The 23,501-nt window shown below is 39.6% G+C and overlaps 1 protein-coding gene across 7 annotated transcripts in view; it reads left to right on the top strand.

Annotated features, from left to right (window-relative positions):
* Nucleotides 1–23,501, top strand: part of Hr3 (Hormone receptor 3) — a 405,294-nt gene that overhangs the window by 362,929 nt on the left and 18,864 nt on the right. The gene's annotated exons all lie outside the window — the stretch shown is intronic.

Consider the following 23,501-nt stretch of genomic DNA (forward strand, 5'->3'; position numbering starts at 1 on the left):
AAAAGTAGGGGCTGCCCCTCTTCTATTGGCAGTGAAGCCGTGTCCTTTTCAAGTCCTTTTTGAACTGGGAGATTACCTGAAGACTGAATTATTCCTCCGTGATCTTTAAAAAAAAAAAAAACACTTATCTACAGCCTCAGGTTTTTATCCCCTGCGAATATTTTATTAAAAACAGCAAACGCTCAGCCTTTGATCTCTGATAATTACAAAATCGATAACTTTATGTATCTCCATAATTGTTCTCCAGCTTTTGAAAATGTATTAAAACGTAACGAAAAAAAATGCTGAAATCCTGACCGCTGACTCATACAAGTTCTTATTAATTTAATCTATTTATATTCATTTATCATTATGTGTTTACTAATGTGCAAAGTATAGGACCATTTGCTTCATTTTAAGTGTTGCACGATATTTTACCTTAACATTTTCTTATAATTTTTCCCGACTTTATATCTTTTGTAACAAAATTATTATTGTTTTTGTTTTCCTTATATACAATGTTGTTGATGCTTCCGTTGTTGTTTATTATCAATGCTGTTGTTTTATTGATTTACATCATTGCCCTGACTATTTGGAACTATGAAGTATCAGTTGTTGTTGATGTTCTGGTTATTGATGCTACTATTGCCGATATTTTCACTGTTCTCGCATCAGGTTTCATTTTAAGCGACATCTACTGCTTCCATGCCTGCGCGACATTAGTCACTCTGGAAATTGTAAGGTACGAACCGATAACTGGTGGGAATAGCAGTGCCCTTAATGGGAGTTTATCATTTATGCTTTATTTACGACGCTCAGAATTTATGACAGATTGCCAGGAGAATACCCTTTGATTACGTCGCCCTTTCTCTCTCTCTCTCTCTCTCTCTCTCTCTCTCTCTCTCTCTCTCTCTCTCTCTCTCTCTCTCTTAGACAAAGTAAAATTAGCATTGTATCAGAAAATATTAATATTTCGTGAATGACTTAATGGTTTATCAAACTTGACTGTTGATGGTGTGAGCACACCTAGACAACTTTACAGGATTGAATGTTTTGTCACTGTCCCTGTTCCTCCAGCCATTGTTTAGAAATCCCCCCCCCCACCTTTTCAGCAGTAAGAAAAAAAACAAAGCATTTCTGGTGTCATAACTTTGGGCGGGGCTTATAAACTGTTCTTGTAAACTCATCTTGTGGAGTTTTTAGTCTATTAATCCAGTGTCGTCAGTCCATCCGTTTTCCAGAAAGAGATTTGGTTTGTCTGAGGATATTTTTGATAGGCAGAAGGATTACCTGAGATGTTGACCTATCTTAAATTGAAGTACTTCTTAATAAGCAGATTAAAATAGAAAAAAATTGTCCAAGGAAAATACGGAGTAAAGATTTTAAAATTTCTCCCGTTGTTATTGAGGTGTACCATGCACCTGAGCAGCTAAAAAGATCATTGTATTGGAATAGTTACCGACACTTGACTGTATAAGAGAAATACTTATAGAAACTCTACAGCCCTAAGAAAATACTCCTGGAACTTGACAGCTCTAAGAAAATACTCCATGGAAATCGACTGCTGTAGTAAAATTCTCCGTGGAACTCGACTGTTCCATAGAGACACTAACGTTACTGTTACTGGGATACACTCTAGAATTCGACTATATCAGTAATCAAAAAAAAAAAAAAACTGCTCGCTGGAACTTCGCTTTTTAGGAAAATGCTTCCTGCAACTCGAGTGTTCCGAGCAAAACTTCTCTGGAACTGACTTCCAGGCAGACACGCCCTGGAATTCGACACTTTCAGGAAAACGCTCCTTGTAACTCGACTGTTCCGCGCACTTACATGATTCGCTCCATGGTGGGAAAGGTTTTTTTGTTAAGGGTGAGAATAAGACCTACCTGCAGCACTTACTCGTATACTTTGTCAAAAGCGGTTTTCTTAGCACTAATTACTTAAATCGATCTGTGGTATCGACCTTCCCAAAATTAATTGACTTTAACCATATTCCAGCTCACACTTCAGACGGAATGAATTTGGGGGCTTCCTAAAAACCAACATTGGCGTCAACTCCATTGCTTTGCACTGTAGTTGTTGTCGTTGTTAGTTTAAGCCAGTCATGTGCTAGCACAGGTTCTTGCTTCTAGAGCAATCCATAACCAGCTCTGCGCTCTTCCCAGAGCAGTTGATACACAGGGATTGCTGTGATCAGTGGGAACTGGGGTTGTAAATCCTATAGTATCTGGGTGTTGCTAGATTTTTCCCAATTCTGTTTTCAGTTTTGTCAGTTTTCAAGGGTTCTCTCTTTTTCTAAATGTTTTAGAAGATCAAACACTTCTTTAAATTTCACAGGAGTTTTAGGGACCTTTTAAATGTTATGGGGTGTTCACGTGAAGCTTCTAAATACTGTAGGAGTTTATAGGTGTTCAGGGTACTTCTATATGAAATGATACAGGTAAAGGAGTACTCTTTAAAATGAGCAACATTGGTGATAACAAAATTTGTCTTAACTGATATGGGAATTTAAGGGAATCCTCCGAATATTATAGAGGTCAAAGGGGTCTTGACACACATCACAGGGGTTCAGGGACTCTTCAGTAAATTATGTCTGCACCAAATATAGACCGTCGGAGGTATACAGATATAGATTTCCCGTTTGTCCTAATATTGGATGGATGTTGTAGCCTTTAAGACTGACGAAATCAGTGTCGTGATTGCCGATCAGTTGCAGGTATCCTTACTAAATTAATGAACCTAAAATGTTCTTGGGATGTGCAGTTAGACAGACGGTTTTGATGTATCCTAGGTCAGGCAAATATACAGTTCATGACCAGATATGCATTAAGCATTTATAGCAACCAATAATGCTAAACAAGCGATTGTTTTCTAGAGAGAGAGAGAGAGAGAGAGAGAGAGAGAGAGAGAGAGAGAGAGAGGTGTGGGGGCCAGGTTGGAGGTAAAAAAATAGACAGGAATTTAAACAGAAATACAAATTCCTGACATAGCCACAAGGAGTAAAAGTATAACGAAATTCAAGAAAACAAGCATTGTATGATGAAGGTGATTACCAAAGTCCATCCTCTCTCTCTCTCTCTCTCTCTCTCTCTCTCTCTCTGCCTGGTACCCAACCAACCTCTCCTTCCCACTCCCCTCCCCTCCTCTCTGCTGGAGGGTTGCGTGTGTGTCCGCTTTAATAAACTGTATCTTTATTCCCCTGGGTCCAAAGGGAGAATTCGGACTCTGAATTACAAAATCTCACGGGAGAGGGATACATAGGTGGGTGGGTGCGTGGATGGGCGTGGGTGGGGATTTGAGGTCAAGTTATTCATCTTAGGTAATGAGTACTATAGTGTCCACTAACTTTCCTCTCATTCAGTTGATTGGTTCGCTGTGTAATCTGGCGTTGCGACGAATGTTTCCCATCTGCCTCGTTCTTTCTTTACGTGTCGTATGCATAATGTGCTTATGTTGTTTCTAATTCACGTGATCGCGGGAGCGTGTGCCTGCGCACACATTAGTAAAAGTATGGATGTAATGTGTTGTTTTTCCACGTAACAACGTGTATTGGTAGTTAACTCTACGGTGTGCAACTTTTAAAGCGGCAGTGCCCAAGAGGAAAGATGCTGTGCAGTAAATGCACAGTTTTATTTTCCTTTCTCTAGTGTTTTGACCTTTGATGACCATCGCGTATGCTCGCCCTACACCTCGTTTTGGGGAATATTTCAACATTGCGAGTTTTTTTTTTTTTCTGGATTTAAACTCGCCATCTGCACACACACACACACACACACATATACAGTATATATATGGAGTATGGTAGACTGATTGAAAGTTATCTTGAGTGACACCTATCAGTCATGACACTGGAGGACGTATATGCCAGCGACTGTCTTCTGTATCTCTGCGTGACCAGCCATTTGATCTTAGGGAGAAATGACGCAGTTACGAGAATAAATGATCCGCCTGTCCTTCAGCCCAGCACACGGCAATATTCACCCTTTCTTTATAGGAGTAATCAGATTAAAACACATAAATATACCGTATCATAATCCTCGGTCCGTAGCACAACACAGGCGTTTCGATGACGTCATAATGGAGGAATGTCGTATGGCCGTATTTACTTCTTGTTGCTAGGCTCCTCCCCCTCCGCCCGCTCTCCCTTTCTCTCTCTCTCCCTCTCTCTTTTTCTCTCTTCCCAAGCACATGGCAGCGCCGGTGGTTGTGGAGGAGGAGGAGGAGGAAGGAGGAGGTGGCACTGCCGCCCGTTGCAGACAAGCAGATCTGCTTGAAAGCTGAGGCAAGCGGAAACACTGGGGCGTTTAAGCGCTGGCTTTCAGTCTTACTAATCTGTTTTTGGGCGTTGAAATCACCAATGGATTAGGAATTGGAGTCATGACTTTATCCACAGTGAAAGGACTGTCAAAGGGCTCGCCAGAGAGAGAGAGAGAGAGAGAGAGAGAGAGAGAGAGATTCTTAATCCAATTAACATAAGACTACATCGAAGAGTCTTAGCACTGGGAATGGTGATCCAGCCTCCATAAAGCTAACGACCTCACAACACGTGACACGACTGGAATGGGAATTCCGAGCGAGTACGAGTCCTCGGAGAATGTCTCCTATAAACGTATAGATTCTGTACCCTTTCTGGGCAATTTCTCCCTAGCAAGCACGCTCGGCTCGGATGCTGGGAATGCGCTAACCCCCCTTTTGTGCTTGCCGCGCTCTCTCTCTCTCTCTCTCTCTCTCTCTCTCTCTCTCTCTCTCGCTCTGCTTGCTTGGTGCGAGGAGCCCTGTTCCCGAAAAAGGGATCTTGTTTTAGCACCTCCTGAAGAGGACGTATGCTTGATTGCGTTCTTTCTTTCGAGGGGGTCTCCTCTTAGTAAAGTATCGGTAGATAATCATTTCATCTATTTCGCCGATAAACCTAGTTTATTGTGGACAGCAAAACAACGAAGATAATAGTAAAAATGATACAAATAATTACTTTTTTTTTAGATATTATATATTAGTTTTGATGGGATTCATTCTTTCTATAAAACAACAACAAAAATAGTAATTTTAGTAGTGTCAAATTGTTTATAGATAGCCACAACGTCTAAAAATAATATGTTCATCTTTCTCAGTAGCCACATGAATTAATACTGACAGGATATGTATCTTAGGTGAATGCATAGCTAGTGTTGTTTCATTTTCTTTTTACTGATTCTTTAGCAGTAACATGTCGGCCGTCTGCACAGTCCTTTGATTTTTAGACGTACCCTATTTCTGCAGACTGCAGGAAAGATTATGTTGCATTCCTGTATCAGCCTCTGCATGTATCGGTACAATTGTCAGGAACAAATATCGCCATGAAAAGCAACGGACCCCTTTTTTGTATACAATAACCCGTGCCAGAGTATTACTCTTAATTGACACTTATCCAATTAACGAGGACGATCGATGAAATAACTGTATAATTTTTCAATAGACAAAGCAAATCTCTCTTGCAGAAGTAATTTAATCATTTGAACGCCAACTTTGCAATGGACTCTCGATTCAGGCCCGTGTTCGATCCACGGTGATCGGACGAGGAATGGAAAGCTTGGTTAGGCGGGGTTTCGTATAAAGTCCAGTTTGCCTTCGTTGGTCCAAGGATTGCGTTGTGTACCTGATTGTTGATCGGTTGTTGTAAGTCGTAGTTGAGAGAGAGAGAGAGAGAGAGAGAGAGAGAGAGAAAAAATATAATCAAAACTACTTTTGCTTTCAAAATGAAAGCAAAGGACCTTTGAAGCAAGACCACACATTTTTTCAAGATATTGCATGTGTTCAACGTTGCAGTATTTTCCCCGTTGCGTTGTTGACTTATTCACACACTTTCGGTGTTACTGGTGCTTTGATAAGGAATTTTTCTGCAGCATTAGCCAGTTCACACACACACACACACATTATATATGTATAGTGTGTGTATATGTATATATATATATATATATATATATATATATATATATATATATATATATATATATATATATATATATATATGTATATGTGTGTGTGTGTGTGTGTGTGTGTGTGTGGAGTCCCACAAACACATTTTTTACGAAAGAATGATTCACAAACCTATTGACTTAAGAGTGTGTCAAAGAGATGATAAAACACACCTGTTGCGGAAGAAAGTAACAATTCGACATCTGTTAGCGCACCTGTATCGCGAAAGCAGGTGTCGCGGGGAGTCGGAAATGGGCGAGAAAACAGATGCTTATACATAAGCACCGCACCTGTGTCAGGACGTAACTATTTTCAAGCAAGTTTCTATAATTGGACCGTCGGTGCTATATTTCATCGTCCGAGTAGTGTTCACTTTTCCTTGTTTCCACGCGGTGTTTTCTTCCATTTGAGACGTGTTCCGGATCTGTATTTAGCATGTAATCAGTGATGTTTATTTTAGGTATGCGTAACTTAGGTATGTTTATTTTAATTATACTTAATTTACGTTTGGATTTCCACATAGTTATACTCGAAGTAATAAGTTTGTACCCGAGTAATAACGTTTCGTTTTGACGGCGACATACCTGTCTCCGCGTGTAATTGACTCCCAGGTATCTACGATACTCACACCTTGTTTTCTAGGGTATCCCCCCCCCTACCCCCACCCTCCCCACTCTCCTCTGTCGCCCTGCCAAAGTCGCTCCGGAAATGGTATCGCTTCTTGCGGCGCCTCCGAAGACACATGACTCCTGTATTGTCATCAGTCAGCTCCTCCTCTGCTGCTGTTGCATGTAGCAGGCCGTGACACTATAATGCCGCCGTAATGACATCATTTTTCTATATCAGGCTTTTACAGCGCGTTACCGTTAGCTAGCGGTGTGTTCCTCCTGCGCCGTGTTCTTCGGCGTTTCGGTACACTGGCTCCGGGTTACCGGAAACGGTTGACGGCCCGAGTGTATGCGTTACCTTTGACCGACGGCGGCGGTGAGCTGAGAGAGAGAGAAAGAGAGAGAGAGACGATCTCTGCAGTTGCGGTGTGTTAAATGATAACAGATTACCCGTTCGTGGTTTATCTCAGTTACTTTTTATTGCTGCCTCCCAGTATGATGTTTATCGAGATATTGTCGTTTATATCGCATTCTGAACTGATCCCCTTGAAAATGTTTATAAAAAGCAAAATGCGTTAAGTTTGTCTGAGATTAGATTGATTCTACAAATACAACATTTTCGCATAATCTCACTTTTTCTCACCAGAGAGATCACACAAATTAATCACTACGTTTGAATGTATGTCATATATATATATATATATATATATATATATATATATATATATATATATATATATATATATATATATATATATATATAATGTGTGTGTGTGTGTATAAACCTTACTATTTATAGACCTGGAGATTCTTAGCACCTACTGAGTGCCATTTCTAAATTTACCGACCCCTTCGTGTAACAGAATCGATGGGGAACTTCATTAACATAACACATCGTACAACAGTAAGTTCCTCGTAGCGTAGAATTCCTAGCTGGCTAAGGTCAATGACCCCTGCCATTGCCTATTGGTTTTAAACTAAAGTCATCTACCAGGCGTCCAGACTTCCACTCTGGACGCCTGGTAGATGAATTTAGTTAAAAACCAATGGGCAATAACGGGGTCATCGGCCTTAGTTTAAGAGAGAAAGCCCTCAGTGCCTTAATTCCTTATCCATCGTCCCGCTGCCTATGGTTTCTGCCACTCCTTAGGAAAGCCACAATCTTCAGTTGTGGATATGTGGCCTTTATCTAAAGAGGTGTCAACGCACAAGACAGCATGTGCTCCTACCTTTCGTTAGAGATTTAAAGTCAGGTACTATCAGGGGAGATTGAGATGGCTCGGACACGCTCTTTGCTACTTGGAAGAGAAGTATGGAGGCTAGATTGGTGGAGATTTGTGAAAGTGAAGGTGCAAGAAACGTCTGAATGTGGATCTTCATAGAGCCTTTTGGATTGCAGTGCAATGGAGGATGTGTTGATGTGTGTGTATGTATATATATATATATATATATATATATATATATATATATATATATATATATATATATATATAATGTAGGTAAATATGAATATATGTGTACACACACATATATATGTATATATATGCCAAACGAAACAGAGGGTATAAATCCTGACCGGTTAACTTTATATAGCCGAGACATCTTCGCGAGGACTGATACTTAGCGGTAGAACATTACATCTGCCAGGGTGACAGTACAAACGAGCGCACAGACAGTTGAAAATATACTACCACTTGGGGGAAGGGGGTGGGGGTGATAGGAGGAGGAGGAGGAACAGGTGGAGGACTCATAACTTCATTTGTCGCTGAGGGTGAGTACTCAGATATCAAATCTGGCTTTTCCTTACAGGTGGGCTCACACCTTTGTTATTAAGGCCAGATAAACTTAATTTCATGAATGTATATCTTTTACATATCTCGCTTGAAATGAATACATTGATTTATACCTTATAATGCTGATATTTATGTTCCCACGGAGGTTTTATTGTATGAAGCGGGATACAGTTATGTCTCGTTCCAACATATTGTCGTAATGAACTTCCCAATTAATAGCTTGACGGAAAATTGCACTTTTATCGTGTTTTATACACACACACACTTACACACACACACATATATATTTATATATACGTGTGTGTGTATGTATGTATGTATGTATGTATATATACAATTCTATCCTCTTTTCTAATGATTTTACAGTTTCCCAATGTCAGTATTTTCTTGTAACCTACATGAAATTTTACACACATCTTCAGTATTGTTGGGAGAGTTTTTTAGTGCCATCTTTATTGTATTGTTCTTAAATGCCACGTGAAGATTTGAAATAAATAGGGAGAGCATTTAAAATAATTATCTTACGGTAGTATTAGCAGGTTTTTTGTGGGAAATGCCTGTTGCTATTGTTGTCAAAATTCTTTTTTTTCCGCTCTAAATGCACTGCATAATACAATATCAGGACATCTTAATTTCTGGCCTATATTCCTAATTACATCAATGTGTTCAGCGCTACGCACATCAAATGTCCGCATTCAGTCAACAGACAAGATTTGTCAATAAGGCGCCCGCCCTTGGTCGCATATAACTGTAGGTTCCTCCTCCTGTTAATTGCTAATATTTTTTTTTAACAACCTGTGTGTTCGTTCATACTGTCACCCATTCGTGTATGTATAATGTAGATTTCTTTGTAAATTGCTACCACTATGTATCTGTTCTTTTGAAGAGGTGGTTCAGGAGAGAGCGGCAATGTTTGTACCCCATTAAATATTTCCCTGAAGCAGTTTGCATCTGAACATCAGTGATACTTTTATTTCAACCGTATATATATATATATATATATATATATATATATATATATATATATATATATATATATATATATATATATATATATATATAAATAATACTGTATTACATATATATGTATATATAGTATCTACTGGCTAACTTTTAGCAGATACATATGTAATCGTAATAGCCACAGTGCTACATATACCCTATATATACGGTATATAGTGTGCGTGTACGTATATATTTATATATTCAGAAGTATATTTATATGTATAGTACGTAAGGGTTTTTTTTTATTCGTGAAGCAACGTAGTGATTTGTTTTATTCGTGAAGCATCATAATTATATTGCTTCAAAGCGAGGCATAGGTCTTCGCACAAAGAGTCATTGTATCTGTCGGAATGTTTTCAGTGCGATAAAACGAAACTCATATATATTTATTTATTTATTTGTTTATTGTCGTGTCATGTGACAGCCAGGAGGATGTGTTAAGTCTAAGAAGGATTACTGTAATGTGATAGAGGCGAATGATATTAGGGGATGATGTCTATGCAAATTAGATTAAGGGCAACACGCCTGCGACGGTTTCGAGGAAGGAATCCTGCGTGACATAATCCACTTCAAACATTTTCCATTTTTATTCTCTCTCTCTCTCTCTCTCTCTCTCTCTCTCTCTCTCTCTCTCTCTCTCTCTCTCTCTCTCTCTCTTTACGTAGCCCTCAAATATTTGCGTTTACTTTTTGCAAAAAATCGTGATGTGAAAAATATTGATTTTTCTACTTAAAGCTGAACTCCGCTAATATAAGTATCCTTAATTGCACATAAAGTTAAACTCATACAAAGATACGTGTTTATTTCCTCTCTCTGTAGGATTTTATCGAATCTGTGCATATGCACAACACCCATAAATACAAACAAACTCGGACGCATCCAAAAATACGCGCATACATTCGTATGAATGACATACACAGGATTAATAGCGTGGTAGAATTTTTCCCGACGCGTGGCAGCCTTGCCAAGTTTGTATACCTGTGGAAACGAGATGTATTCCCGTCATTTGAATTTACGAGAAGACACTGATTGAGCCTCGGTGAATGCCGCCCCTTTGATGTGGGATCAAACTTTGCCCCGAAAAGGTTCGTCAATTAATTCGAATCCGAGACGCTTCAAAGTGGCGCTCGGAATCGTATTCCGAAGCTTTAGAGATCGCTAATGATTGTGTTGGTGTTTTGATGTCCTGACGCCATGCCAGACGCTAGTTTTTTTTTTTTTTTGTTTTCTCTCGAAGACTCGAATCCTACTTATAGAGCACACGCGCGCACGCGCGCGCACAGAGAGAATAATCATATTCCGTAAATTGGACGCAAATTTGACGTTCTAACGTGATTTAGTTTGGCTAATGTCCATACTGATCCCTCTCATCATTTGGCTTCCGTAGTTTCGGCGAGACTGAATGCAAATGGATTTCTTCGTCGCTTTTGAACTTTAGATCCTGATTAGCGCGATCTGCGGCCATGCCGAGTGGTCGTGCTTGGTGCGAGGGAAGGATTTAACAGTGGTACGAGGGTGTGCATAATTATGTTTGCATGTAGATGCACCATAGGGAAAATGAAACACTATACGTATTGCTTCTGGTACATCTGCATATATACATCACGTGTCATTTGTGATTTAAAGCATGTATGTATGTATGTGTGTATGTATGTATGTATCATTTGTCCTGGTACAGGTACAGAATCTGTATAGCCCTTGAAAATATGCGCGCTCTTTTCCTATTTAAGACTATTTCTTAACCTTAGAAGTTAAGCAGCATTGGGTCTGGACAGGACAAGGATGGGTGGCCGCCAGGAAATGACAGATTATCGGAAAGTAAACCTGAAAAGATGGTAATTTTAGTAAACTAAAGTAAATAGAACAACTTCTCTAAGCAATGCTGTATCAAAAAGGCTGTATTAAAAAGGCAGATGTTTTGACAAAATGGTCGTAATCTTCCTTCTGTAATCTAATAGGGATTGCCTGGCGACTTATGTTTAAGAGAGGGACCGAGATTATGGTGGAGAGAGAGAGAGAGAGAGAGAGAGAGAGAGAGAGAGAGAGAGAAGCTAATGGGAGGGGTGTGTGTAGAGACTGGGATCGGTAAGACCATGGGAGCGGTACGAGGGATGGAAGAAAAGTACCGTTAGGGTACAACCGTCTCTCTCTCTCTCTCTCTCTCTCTCTCTCTCTCTCTCTCTCTCTCTCTCTCTCTCTCTCTCAGTAATTCATGCTTTATTTTTGTATATTTCATCTTGTCCATCCTATGAGTATTGCTATGTGACAACCCAAATTTTACCGGTTCATTTCTCAATTAAGAAAGGCTTTCATGTTGAATATGGTCGATGGAAGGTGTATTTTTTTCCTAGGCTGGTACACACTAGCACACACATACACACACATACTCAAACACAAACACAGAGAGAAAAAGAGGAAGAGAGAATGACGATAGTTTAGTAAAAGATTCAGTCTAAGGTGGTAATTGTAATTAACATCAGTTATTCATTTGTTTGCTCCTGCACACAGCACTTTGTACACACACACACACACACACACACACACACACATATATATATATATATATATATATATATATATATATACATACATAAATTAAATGTAATCAGATTCATTTACAACCATACATTAAAATGTTTCCTTAAAAAATGGCTTGTATCCTATCTCTCTCTCTCTCTCTGTATATATGCACACACACACACACACACACACACACACATATATATATATATATATATATATATATATATAGAGAGAGAGAGAGAGAGAGAGAGAGAGAGAGAGAGAGAGAGAGAGAGAGAGAGATAGGACACAAGCCGTTATGTTAAGGAAAATTTTTCATTTATAACTATAAATAAATGTGACTACATCCAATTCTTAATTATATCTTTGATAATGAGTCTCATCATCTGAGCACCAACGCAACGGATTACCTGGTGAATGAAAGCCAAAATAAGTAGGCGTGTCCAAATCTCCCTTGACAGAACCTATCGCTGGATTGAACTTCATCGTTGTCGTAGCGTTCCCGGAGGCGTTCTCTCTAGAACCTGTCAGAAGAATTCTCGGGACCTGTATTCGGAAATTCATTAAAATCCACGAGACGTTTTGTAGGGAGAATAACGTACAGGTCTGATTCCGGAGAAGAAATTTGGTTGTTTTCTTCCTCCCCTGAAATAGAATTTTATCCTCATTCCATTGTTTTGATGACTTGGAGTTAAACAGAAAATATGGCCACTCATATATATATATATATATATATATATATATATATATATATATATATATATATATATATATATATATATATATGCAGTATATACTGAGAGAGAGAGAGAGAGAGACATCCACCTACCTTTATTTCACATTGACAGCTAATTACAATTGCCCTATTCGTTTGTCTGTCAATGGACTTAAGGTCCACATTACCCCACTGATTCACTTCATAAAACTTCTCAGGTAAAGAACAGTGGAAAGTTCCTCTTGCGTTTATGTGTGAGAGTCGTATTCATTCCCAAAACAAAATAAAAATAAGTAAATGATCAACTTCATAATGTAGAAATGAACGCTGAATATCTTGAAGTATTCCTCTGTGCCGTTGCCTGGGTCAGAGGTACTGAGTGTCAGACGACGAACAGTGGTAATGCTGTGAGTGGCGCATTGGTTCTCTGTTATACATTTTGCAGACTTCTTGGAGTAACTAAACAGCATTTAATTCGCACCCATCTCCCACATCTGATTGGATTAGACAGCGAGGAAGTCTGTCTCTGTCGAACGGGCGGCTAATCACATGGCACAGCAGGTGGGTGGGTGATCGCTCACTCCTTGCCCAAGACTCTCGGTCGGCCGCCGTTTATCGGCGAGTGACGTCATCGCGTAACTCCTTCCTTCCCTCTGTTTAATGGCCGGGTCATTTCCATAATGAAGCTTATTTTGCTTTTAGCATTAATGGGTTCTGCTTACATAATTATGTAAAACGCGGTGGAGTTCCTCTCTCTCTCTCTCTCTCTCTCTCTCTCTCTCTCTCTCTCTCTTAGGATAGTAAGGAAATGTCTTCCTTTTATATGCTAAAAATGATATAGCCTGCTGCATTTTTTTTTCTGGGACTGTCATAGTAAGTAGCTGCGTTCAACGTCACGTATTTAAAATTGATTTATTAGTTTTAAACCACGAAGGGAGGTCAGAATAAACGGGATTTTAAGCATAACGCTTAAAGCCTCTCTCTCTCTCTCTCTCTCTCTCTCTCTCTCTCTCTCTCTCTCTCTCTCTCTCTCTCTCTCTCTCTCTCTATATATATATATATATATATATATATATATATATATATATATATGTGTGTGTGTGTGTGTGTGTGTGTGTGTGTGTTATGAAATGGTAGCTTATAGCATCAATTATATTCTGGCATCATTTTGTATCCTCAAATAATGAAAGCATTAAACTTGCTTCGTTACGATCGATATTTTCCCCTCATGGAAACGAACAAAGAAATACAATAAAATCGGGCACTTCTTTAAATTGAATGTCTCTTACTAATACTAAAAAATGATGGTATTTTTACAAGTATCCTGTTGCTGCTGGTATAGCAGCTGCAAGTATGATGCAACACAGATATCTGTATTGAAAATATCGGTGTTTAAGTATTTTTGTCCGAATGACCACGTGCGAGAATAGCGATTGTTTACAACCAGTTCTTAAAAATTGCTAGATAAACTCACGTAAGGAAACTAACCCATCCCCGACCTTTCATCCAGCCACCCCCACTCCCAAAAGATAACGTTTATAAGATTATTATTATTATTTTTATTATTATTATTATTATTATTATTATTATTATTATTATTATGAATAAACTTGGAGAGATGACAGAGTCATTTAACTATAAACTCATGTAAGGCTTGCTATAAATTAACTCGGAAAGTTGACTGAGTCACATTACCACCGTTACTCGTAAGGTTGCCCCAAGGGTTTGCGCTCTAATAAAAGGAAAGCAGGACTGTGTTAAAGAAGTTGGACAGCCATGTGGGTGAGAAGACACCAAAGGGAACCGATGAAAAGTAAAAGGCGGAAAGCAGCGCATCTGGGACTTGAGAAGGGACACCGCACAGAACCCCTAGTATAGGCACACTGTAGGCAGTGTCTCCACCCAACTTCCCACGCGGAGATAGAGCAAGAAGATGCATTTGACCTGAATAGGGAATACAGAAGTTGAGGGAAAAAGCAGGATCGCTGGCGCCTGATTGTTTTTGCAAGATAAGGCGACTCTGACGCGCATACTTATCGAATTGGATCGTTAAAGAAATAAATGAACAGATAGATTACATTTCCTAAATGCATGTAAGTGTGTATGTACATAACATAACATATATTTGTGTGTGTATATATATATATATACACATATATATATATATATATATATATATATATATATATATGCATTTTCATGGTAACGAAATATATTAATATTTTTCTCTTTTTATTCGGTCATATCCTAAATGGACTTATCCGTGCATACGAACATAGGTCACATATTGCGTTTGAAAATGCTGTGGATATGGTAATGCGTGCTGCTCTCTCTCTCTCTCTCTCTCTCTCTCTCTCTCTCTCTCTCTCTCTCTCTCTCTCTCTCTCCAGAGTCATTTTCATTCTTTTAAGATATCCGACGCGCTCATAACCTGGTCTGTTTCCAAGCCCAGCCATCAATCACTTCACACCTTCGATTGACTGGTGGTTTTCTCCTTGACGGTTTAAAGAGAGAGAGAGAGAGAGAGAGAGAGAGAGAGAGAGAGAGAGAGAGAAAGTCATTCGTTATTGACGCAGCAAACAAGAAATGACAGAATAACGGAAGTGTCCTGGACAAATAACGCCGGAAACGAGACCTACTTTCTGCGCCTCCTCATTTGATGGGTAGCGAGGTATGTATTTACATACGTATATACACACACAGATACATACATATGTAAATATTCATATGTATATATATATATATATATATACATACCCCTTAGGTGGGGTAATGCTTTCAGCGCACCTCATGCGGTGCAGCGTCCCGTCAGCGCCTAGCTGCGACCCCTTTCATTCCTTTGACTGTACCTCCGTTCATATTCTCTTTCTTCCATCTTACTTTCCACCCTCTCCTGGTGGCAAATGATTCATAGTGCAATTTCTCTTTCAGCGCTTAATGACTTAGTTTCCAGCCCTTGGCCATTGACGTAAATTCTTTATTCTGTTCTCTTCTATATAATAATAATAATAATAATAATAATAATAATCTCCTTTTAGCTCTCAAGACCTTTAAATAAAAGAGAACACCTGATAAAGGTGGATACAGTCCAGCCCAATCGCTCTAAAGAATAAAGAAAAGAAAAACATTAATAAATATTGAAATATAGCAGCAATAACTCCTCATCAAAAGAGGAGTATAATATAATACCATCAAGTGATAAAACTATCAACCAAAAAAAAAAAAGATTCAGGTGGGTCTGCTCCAATCTTTTAACAGTCTCCTGTACTCCATTTTCAAAATACTTCGCATCCTACTACCTCATAATCCTCCTCAATCCTATCCGATCCAACTAGCCTATCCTATCCTATCAAATGGAATATTAATTGAACGATTTGGTTTAATCTGGCGTCGCAACTAGTGCGGTCACCAGCGGCTGTCGAATGAGATAAAACTTCAGTTAACAATCACGCGATATGGGATAGACTTTTTTTTTTTTATTATCATCACCTGCATGTTTGTGTTTCACGGAGTGACGTCACGTGACCATGTTTAGCACAAGGGTTGGCTTGTTTAGTTTGTTTGGGTACAGATGGGTCAACGCGCTCTTTGTAATCTGGGATGCTGTTTTATAATGTTTGAAGATCGTTCTTTGAATTATTTTACTTTCAGTAGAGAAATAGCTGCTACACTTCCCACAGTTATTCAGTTTCGTAACTGCACGTTGATTATAATAGTTATAGTGATATATATATATATATATATATATATATATATATATATATATATATACACATACTTATTTATATGCATACATATACACACACACATATATATATATATGTTCACCATCCACCCTTTTCGCATGTGAGAGGACAGCAGTTGTCACGCTGGTCACGACCAGCCGCAGTCAACTAACTTCCAGATATTAAAATAACATTCAACGGAGCTTGCCTGCAACGTTCGGCCTCGCTACGGAGCCGAAACCAAGCCCTCTCGGTGGCGGGACTAACGTCCTAACCACTGGAATTGCATGAGTGCAAATGGCAGCCCGTTAGCTCCAATAATTCAAGACTGAATGACTGTGAAAAATACTCGTAAAAAAACAGGAAATTGAAATGAATGAAAAGTTAATCAAAACGGGCGAATCTGATTATCCCTCAAACTGAGGCCGGACGGTGGATTTTGTGTGCATTCAGCCTTTGGAACAATGTCTGTCTTCGCTGAATTCAGCTGGAAAAATTCAAATTATCCCCTGGAAAATTAGGATTTAATGAATTCATAATCTGCTTTTTAATTTATGAAACACGAGCGTAGTGGCGCGTTTCAACTTTTTTTTTTAAGATAAAAAAAAGTCCAATCAATTTGATGGTGCTTAATTAAGTGAAGACCATTCATGGTATTAAACCCCATTAGCCACCCCGTCCACCCCCTTCCCCTTTCCTAATCACCCCCCTTCCCCCTTTTGCCAAACACCCTGGTCATGAGGACATAATCCCCTTTGGATAGAGTCGGCTGATGCTCGCTTTTGGCCCGGAAGTCACACCAAGAGGATTTAATCGCTTTATTTTGGGCGCGATTTGTAACAAATTAGGCTTTGGTGCTTGGCGTTATCGCGCTTTGATTAATAGGAGAGAGAGAGAGAGAGAGAGAGAGAGAGAGAGAGAGAGAGAGAGAGAGAGAGAGAGAGAAAGCAAATGAAGAGATTATTTGAACCTGTGAGAGGAGATAGAGCGATAAAGATTCCCGCTTTCTTTTCTGTAGCAAAAGCGATAAAAACGTGTAAAAAATGCGCCGACATTTCTTCGGCGCAATCGAGTTTTCTGTATGAGCCGCGGCCCATGAATCTTTCAGCCACGGCCCCGGTGGTGGCCTGTCCTATAGCGTTGCCAGACGCACGATCATGGCTAACTTTAACCTTAAGTAAAATAAAAGCTACTGAGGCTAGAGGGCTGCAATTTGGTGTGTTTGATGATCGGAGGGTGGATGATCAACATATTAATTTGCAACCCTCGAGACGCAGTAGTTTTAAGGGCAGACAGAAAAAGCCGGCACAATAGTTTTCTTTTCAGAAAACTAAAACCTTGTCGTAATAGATACCAAAATCCAAAGGATATCATCATTACTATCTCTTATCAGGAGACCTTTTGGCACCCTCATCCTTGTCCAAACCGAAAGATGTCCGACTCCTCCTTATCTTGTCAGAACACTGACGGATTCCAGCTTTCTCTCAACTTGGCAAGTCGGATGGGAGGGAGTGGGAGGTGGGGCCCTTCCTCCCCCACCCCACCCCACCCCGACTCATGAGGCTATCAAGGGTCAAGATTGATCAGAGAATGTGTCAGGGGAGGGGAGGAGAGAGGGGAGTGGAGGAAGGGAACAAAAGCCATAAGAGAAGAGTTAAAGAAAATAGAGAAGAGGAGGACTTTCTCCTCGGAGGAGACGTACCTCGCTTCTCCCGTGTCCATTGTCCTTCGGTGGCTGGTCCATTCTCTCGGGTTGCTAGCGTCATCTCTAACGTCTGCTCTTTCTCCTGTAGACAGACATTTTCTTGCTGGTCTTTCTAAAGCAGTGAACATCCTTTAGGATTGTCGTAGTGGCTGTTAATTACTGCAGTTTCATAGTTAGCGTATCCTGTCCTTCTGTGGTCCTTAGACAAATGCAGTTTTTCAATGAAGATATAACTGAGCAGGTTCCAGAGAGCTCCAGGGTTTATGAACTTCAATTTAGTCTTTTGCAAATCATTTATAACAGGTAATGTGACAATATTTCTAAACTGAACATTTGTATTGTTAGGAAATATTATTTCCTTAGCAGTAATGCTGAAAATAACAAATATCTGATAGTGTGTTATTATTTTGGAACGTTTTTATGTTTATGTTACCATGATGACTGAAAATGCTTGCCACGGTTCTGGATGAAATTTAATGGACTGTTGGGCAATGAGTAGAGAAAGCGTTGAATTGTTTTTGCTGAAGATCCTGAATTTATTCTCGATTCAGGATCCGGAGAAGATTATAAGGCTGTAGTAAATACTTCATCATTCATAATAATGTAACCTTGCAAGAGAAAATACGAATATCTTAAAGAAAATGAACACTAATGCTTGTCAAGGGGTAACTAAGGTTTTCAAAGATACCGAATATGGCGAGTCCTCTGTCGTTGGTAGATGAAGTAGGCCTTATGCAAACTCGGGTTGATGTTCTTATTCTTGACGACGCTAGATAAGAAGTCAATCAGTCAATCTTTCCCAGGATTGATCCTTTGAACCACCGAAGAGCAATGGTGACAACTCAGCTCTCTGCTTGCTTGAAGGAAGAGCCTCGCTTAAGTGCGAACAGTTATTCGTACTCTGCTAACTGGAGTCTTCCTTCTTCCCAACTCCTCTCTCTCTCTCTCTCTCTCTCTCTCTCTCTCTCTCTCTCTCTCTCTCTCTCTCTCCAATCATTCTTCATGAAGAGAAAGACCCCATGGGTTTGAGAGTCAGTCCATCCGGTACGTACTGTAAGGCAAGTTCCCGCATGAGAATTTTTTTTTTCTCTCTCTCTCTCTCTCTCTCTCTCTCTCTCTCTCTCTTATATATATATATATATATATATATATATATATATATAGAGAGAGAGAGAGAGAGAGAGAGAGAGAGAGAGAGAGAGAGAGAGAGAGAGAGAGAGAGTAAAGCATTCTCATGCGAGAACTCATCAGGATTGCCACTTTAATTACATCTATCTACTATCAATATATACATATATTATATACACAAACACACATATATAGATAGATAGATAGACAGAGATAATTAAAGCGGCAATCCTGATGCGTTGTGAACTGACTGTGCAATACTTGCGAATTGATTGCAGAGTTGTTTATAGAGGCCATGCAGCAAGGGAGTCATCAGCGATCGACATCAATCGCTGCCGTCCTATCTTTGTCGGTCTGTGAATCAGCTGCGCTTGACACAACCTATGTTTACCAGACATAGCAATAGGAATAGTAATTTACTTAATTTTGAAAACGGCCATTATACTTCGAAGCGAATGGTCTCATTCACCTGATAAATCTATTTTTAATAGTCGCAGTGACTAATTCATTTCAGTTCCCTAACACTTTTTGAATATGCTGATGACTCTGCTGCAAGCCTTGAATCCGACGGAGAAATAAATGAAGAAGGTGCTCTTCCTTGGCGGGGTTCGATCCCGTGCGCGAGAAATGAATGTTGTCAGCATTACTCTGCCATGCTACCAAGACACTTTGCAGCTAAAGGAAGAATTTATAGGTTATATTCCATAGAAACGACTGTTATGATTATAGAAAGTAATAACACTAAGATTATTTTTGTAAAGTAGATGTAGTTAGCTGTGAGTTATTGGCAAATCGGGAATGACTTATGTTCTGTGATAGTAAGAAGTAATAATAAAACATTTGTTTTGTAGCGCTGTAACTTTTCCTGCCAGGTATATTTCTCAAAAAAAGGAAGGAAAATTACCTCTAGCATTTTTGCAGCAAAAGGAAACGTTTCACTAGTATTATGAATAGTTAGAAATTAAAGACTGAATTTTCAGGCGAGTTAGCTTATGCTAACATACAAACACACTCTCTACAATATACATATATATGTATACATAAATATATATATGTATATATGTGTGTGTGGCTTATTCATAAAATGTACAACACTGAGTGCTGTAGCACGGTCAAGGCCCACTACCTTCCTTATTAGCCAGTATGTAAGGTCCTCTGAGTTGCATTCGGATGGGCAAAGCAGTTGAAGATTCGGACATTTGTCCTTATTTTCGAGTAAGTTGGACTGCTCTCGAGACATTGGAGATTTTCAAGTTTTCTTATTCATCATAGTTGTATTGAGGACAATTATCTCCCCTTACATCCATAGAGAGAGAGAGAGAGAGAGAGAGAGAGAGAGAGAGAGAGAGAGAGAGAGAGAGAGATTTGAACTCCTTTGAAGGACATGATTAATGTGAACAATAGCTGTCTAGTGTCATGAGTAGTATCGTATTTTATTGCTTTTCCTCTCTCTCTTCTCTCTCTCTCTCTCTCTCTCTCTCTCTCTCTCTCTCTATGGCAACATTTCACCTGCAAGTATCGTGCTTTGTAATGCGTAGCAATGCTACTCGCGTAGATTCCGGATGATGCGTAGTATTGCACGAGCGTAAGTTAGTTCGTTCGTACGTTGGCTTTTCATTGTTGCCCACACAAACATTCTCTCCCGTACGTACGAGTGAATGACGTTTCTCTCTCTTCTCTCTCTCTCTCTCTCTCTCTCTCTCTCTCTCTCTCTCTCTCTCTCTCTCACCTCGTACTATGCTTAGAGGACATTGACCTCTGCAGGTTGCAGTGAGGAGAGAGAGAGAGAGAGAGAGAGAGAGAGAGAGAGAGAGAGAGAACGTGGGTCTGCTGCCGACAAGCAAGAGTCATGCCGCTAGCGAAATATTATTATGATAATTATATTTTCCTCTCTCTCTCTCTCTCTCTCTCTCTCTCTCTCTCTCTCTCTCTCTCTCTCTCTCTCTCTCTCTCTCTCTCAAAACAAGCGCGTGAACACCTGCGTTCATTGTTTATATCCGTAATAAGGTAATGGGTGTACAATCTCTGAATTTTATTATATCCCATGCGATTAAATGCTTTAATTAGTAATTAGCTTTATGTGCGTTTTTTTTCTTCACCGTTGTACCTGTCAAGTAAACATAAATATTACTACCACTACTTCTGCAACTTCTGTTGCCATAATAGTAGCTAAGAAACTGCTCATGGTGGAATTGTCAGCTCGAATATCTTTAGTCTTAAATTAGAAATAATCCAGTGTAGATTACGGCGGGAAATTTGTGTTTACACCATTGCTCTGAAATCATCAGAATTGATTGGCAGTTACTCGATTTTATAATCTGAATTGTGTTTAGAATCGATGACTCATGTCCTCAACTGAATGGTGTTTCTGGATAAGGAACTCTGTCAGTTACCAACGAGAGAGAGAGAGAGAGAGAGAGAGAGAGAGAGAGAGAGAGAGAGAGAGAGAGAATGGTTCAAGCTAAACTGGGTCTCACCAAAGAAAATCCACATAGAAATCACTGATCCATTCATCTGATAAATTTCACCAGTCAAGCTGTACCATCATAATTCATAAAGAGTTTGCTGATAAGCGCCCCAGAGAATGGAGTGCCCTATTTATGAAAACAGCGACCATCCTTCTCGAGCTATTAAAATGACCGGCATCTTCTACCCTGTAATTCACCGTGGAGACAGGCATCAACACAGTTCAGCAGTCCTGAAGGAGGTCCCTGTCCCAGCCGAGGCCTGTAGAGACCCAGCATCTCCCAGAGGAGTCCCGAAGCTGTAGGTTAAGGTGATGAGTGAGTGAGTGAGTGGGTTAGGAAAGGACTGTCCCAGTGCCCAAGGGCGCAACATAATGGTAATGACGGGTCACGGAAGAAGGTGCCCCGGTCGTATGCCTAGGGGCAACCGGGTGTTGGGGCATGTGTGGGGAAGGGGGATGAGGAAGTAGTAACGGCTTTTGGTTGCAATGGACACGATGACCTCTTAACCTTTTCCTCCTTTCATGCTTCTGGATAATCTTTCTTCTGGTAGCCTTGAAATCCAAAAGGGAGTGAATGAAGACATTCTCCTTTCCAAGTGGGATTCGAACCCGCACTTGTTACAAGAAGACTGAGGCTAATGCTTAATCCATTACACCATCAAGAAGTCAAGAAGGCTACTGTGACTGTCACATCACGTATTGCAGATGACAGTAACGTCTCGTCTTCAGTCGGACGCCAAACTGTTAGAATGGCGAACGTGTGAGATCATTCAAGCGATTGCTATACGACTATCTTAAAATACGACGAGCTGAAGAGTACACATCTTTTTCGTCAACGCAGCGTTGCAAGTTTCAAATTAATTTTAACAGATCTTTCACATTCACAATTGATCCCCGATTTGCAGACCAGTATGTGCAGTAAATGTGCCTCTCTGTCGAACTTCTCAGTTCCAGAGGTCCTTTATTCCTCACACCGCTGGACTATGGAGCGGTCTCCCTGATTACGTCGTGCAATTAGAACTTCAGAAGTTCAAGCGAAGATGCAATGCATTACTACCGTAATACAATTCTCCTTGCATTTTAATAATTTACTTCCATTTTTATATATTAATTTGTTAATTTATTTTCTCTTTTTTTTTATGAGTGAGATCTCTTCTTTCTGTACTGTCCTGAACCTCATCTTACTTCTTTTTAATGAACACCTTAATATTCTTTGAAAGCTTGAACTTCAAGTCAGTGGCCCCCGTGGGTTCGTTCCATATGAATAAGGTTCACCTTCTGAATAATAATAATAATAATAATAATAATAATAATAATAATAATAATAATAATAATAATAAGAGCATTGTTCATTCTTTTTCCGACCACATGCAAACAATAATCAAAAATCATAGAACACTAAGTTTTTTTCTTATCCACCGGTATCAATTCACGCAGAGGCAGAGGCATCCAAATCACCGCGTAGCATCATTTGATGAAGCGTTGGCTCTCTGTTGAGGCGGATGTGAGGCAGTCCGTCTCTCAACAAATTCTTCGGATGGGCTTCGTTCGAATGTCTCTCTAGTGGGTCCTCTGGGTCTCTGTGATTTATGCTCTCTGGGTCCGATTGGGAGAGATAAAGTTGCTCTAGCTTTATCTTACTCTGTTGGTCATTGACTCTCTGTTTTGCTATACCATATATAACTATTGAAAGTTTTTTTCTTTTCGTCTGACTAAATTTACAGAATGTCATAGATGAATTCTCCTCTCTGTGAAACGAAATATCGGATGCTCTGTTTGTTTATTGAACGTATATAGATTTTGCCTGTCAATTTTCATATGTTTAGTTAAAATCAACTTTACATTATACGTACGTTATCCCGTGATGTTTACCTGAACTCTTCAGAGGAATTTTCCTGCGC

This window comes from Macrobrachium rosenbergii, chromosome 39, assembly GCF_040412425.1.
Source record: "Macrobrachium rosenbergii isolate ZJJX-2024 chromosome 39, ASM4041242v1, whole genome shotgun sequence".
NCBI classification, from domain to species: domain Eukaryota; kingdom Metazoa; phylum Arthropoda; class Malacostraca; order Decapoda; family Palaemonidae; genus Macrobrachium; species Macrobrachium rosenbergii.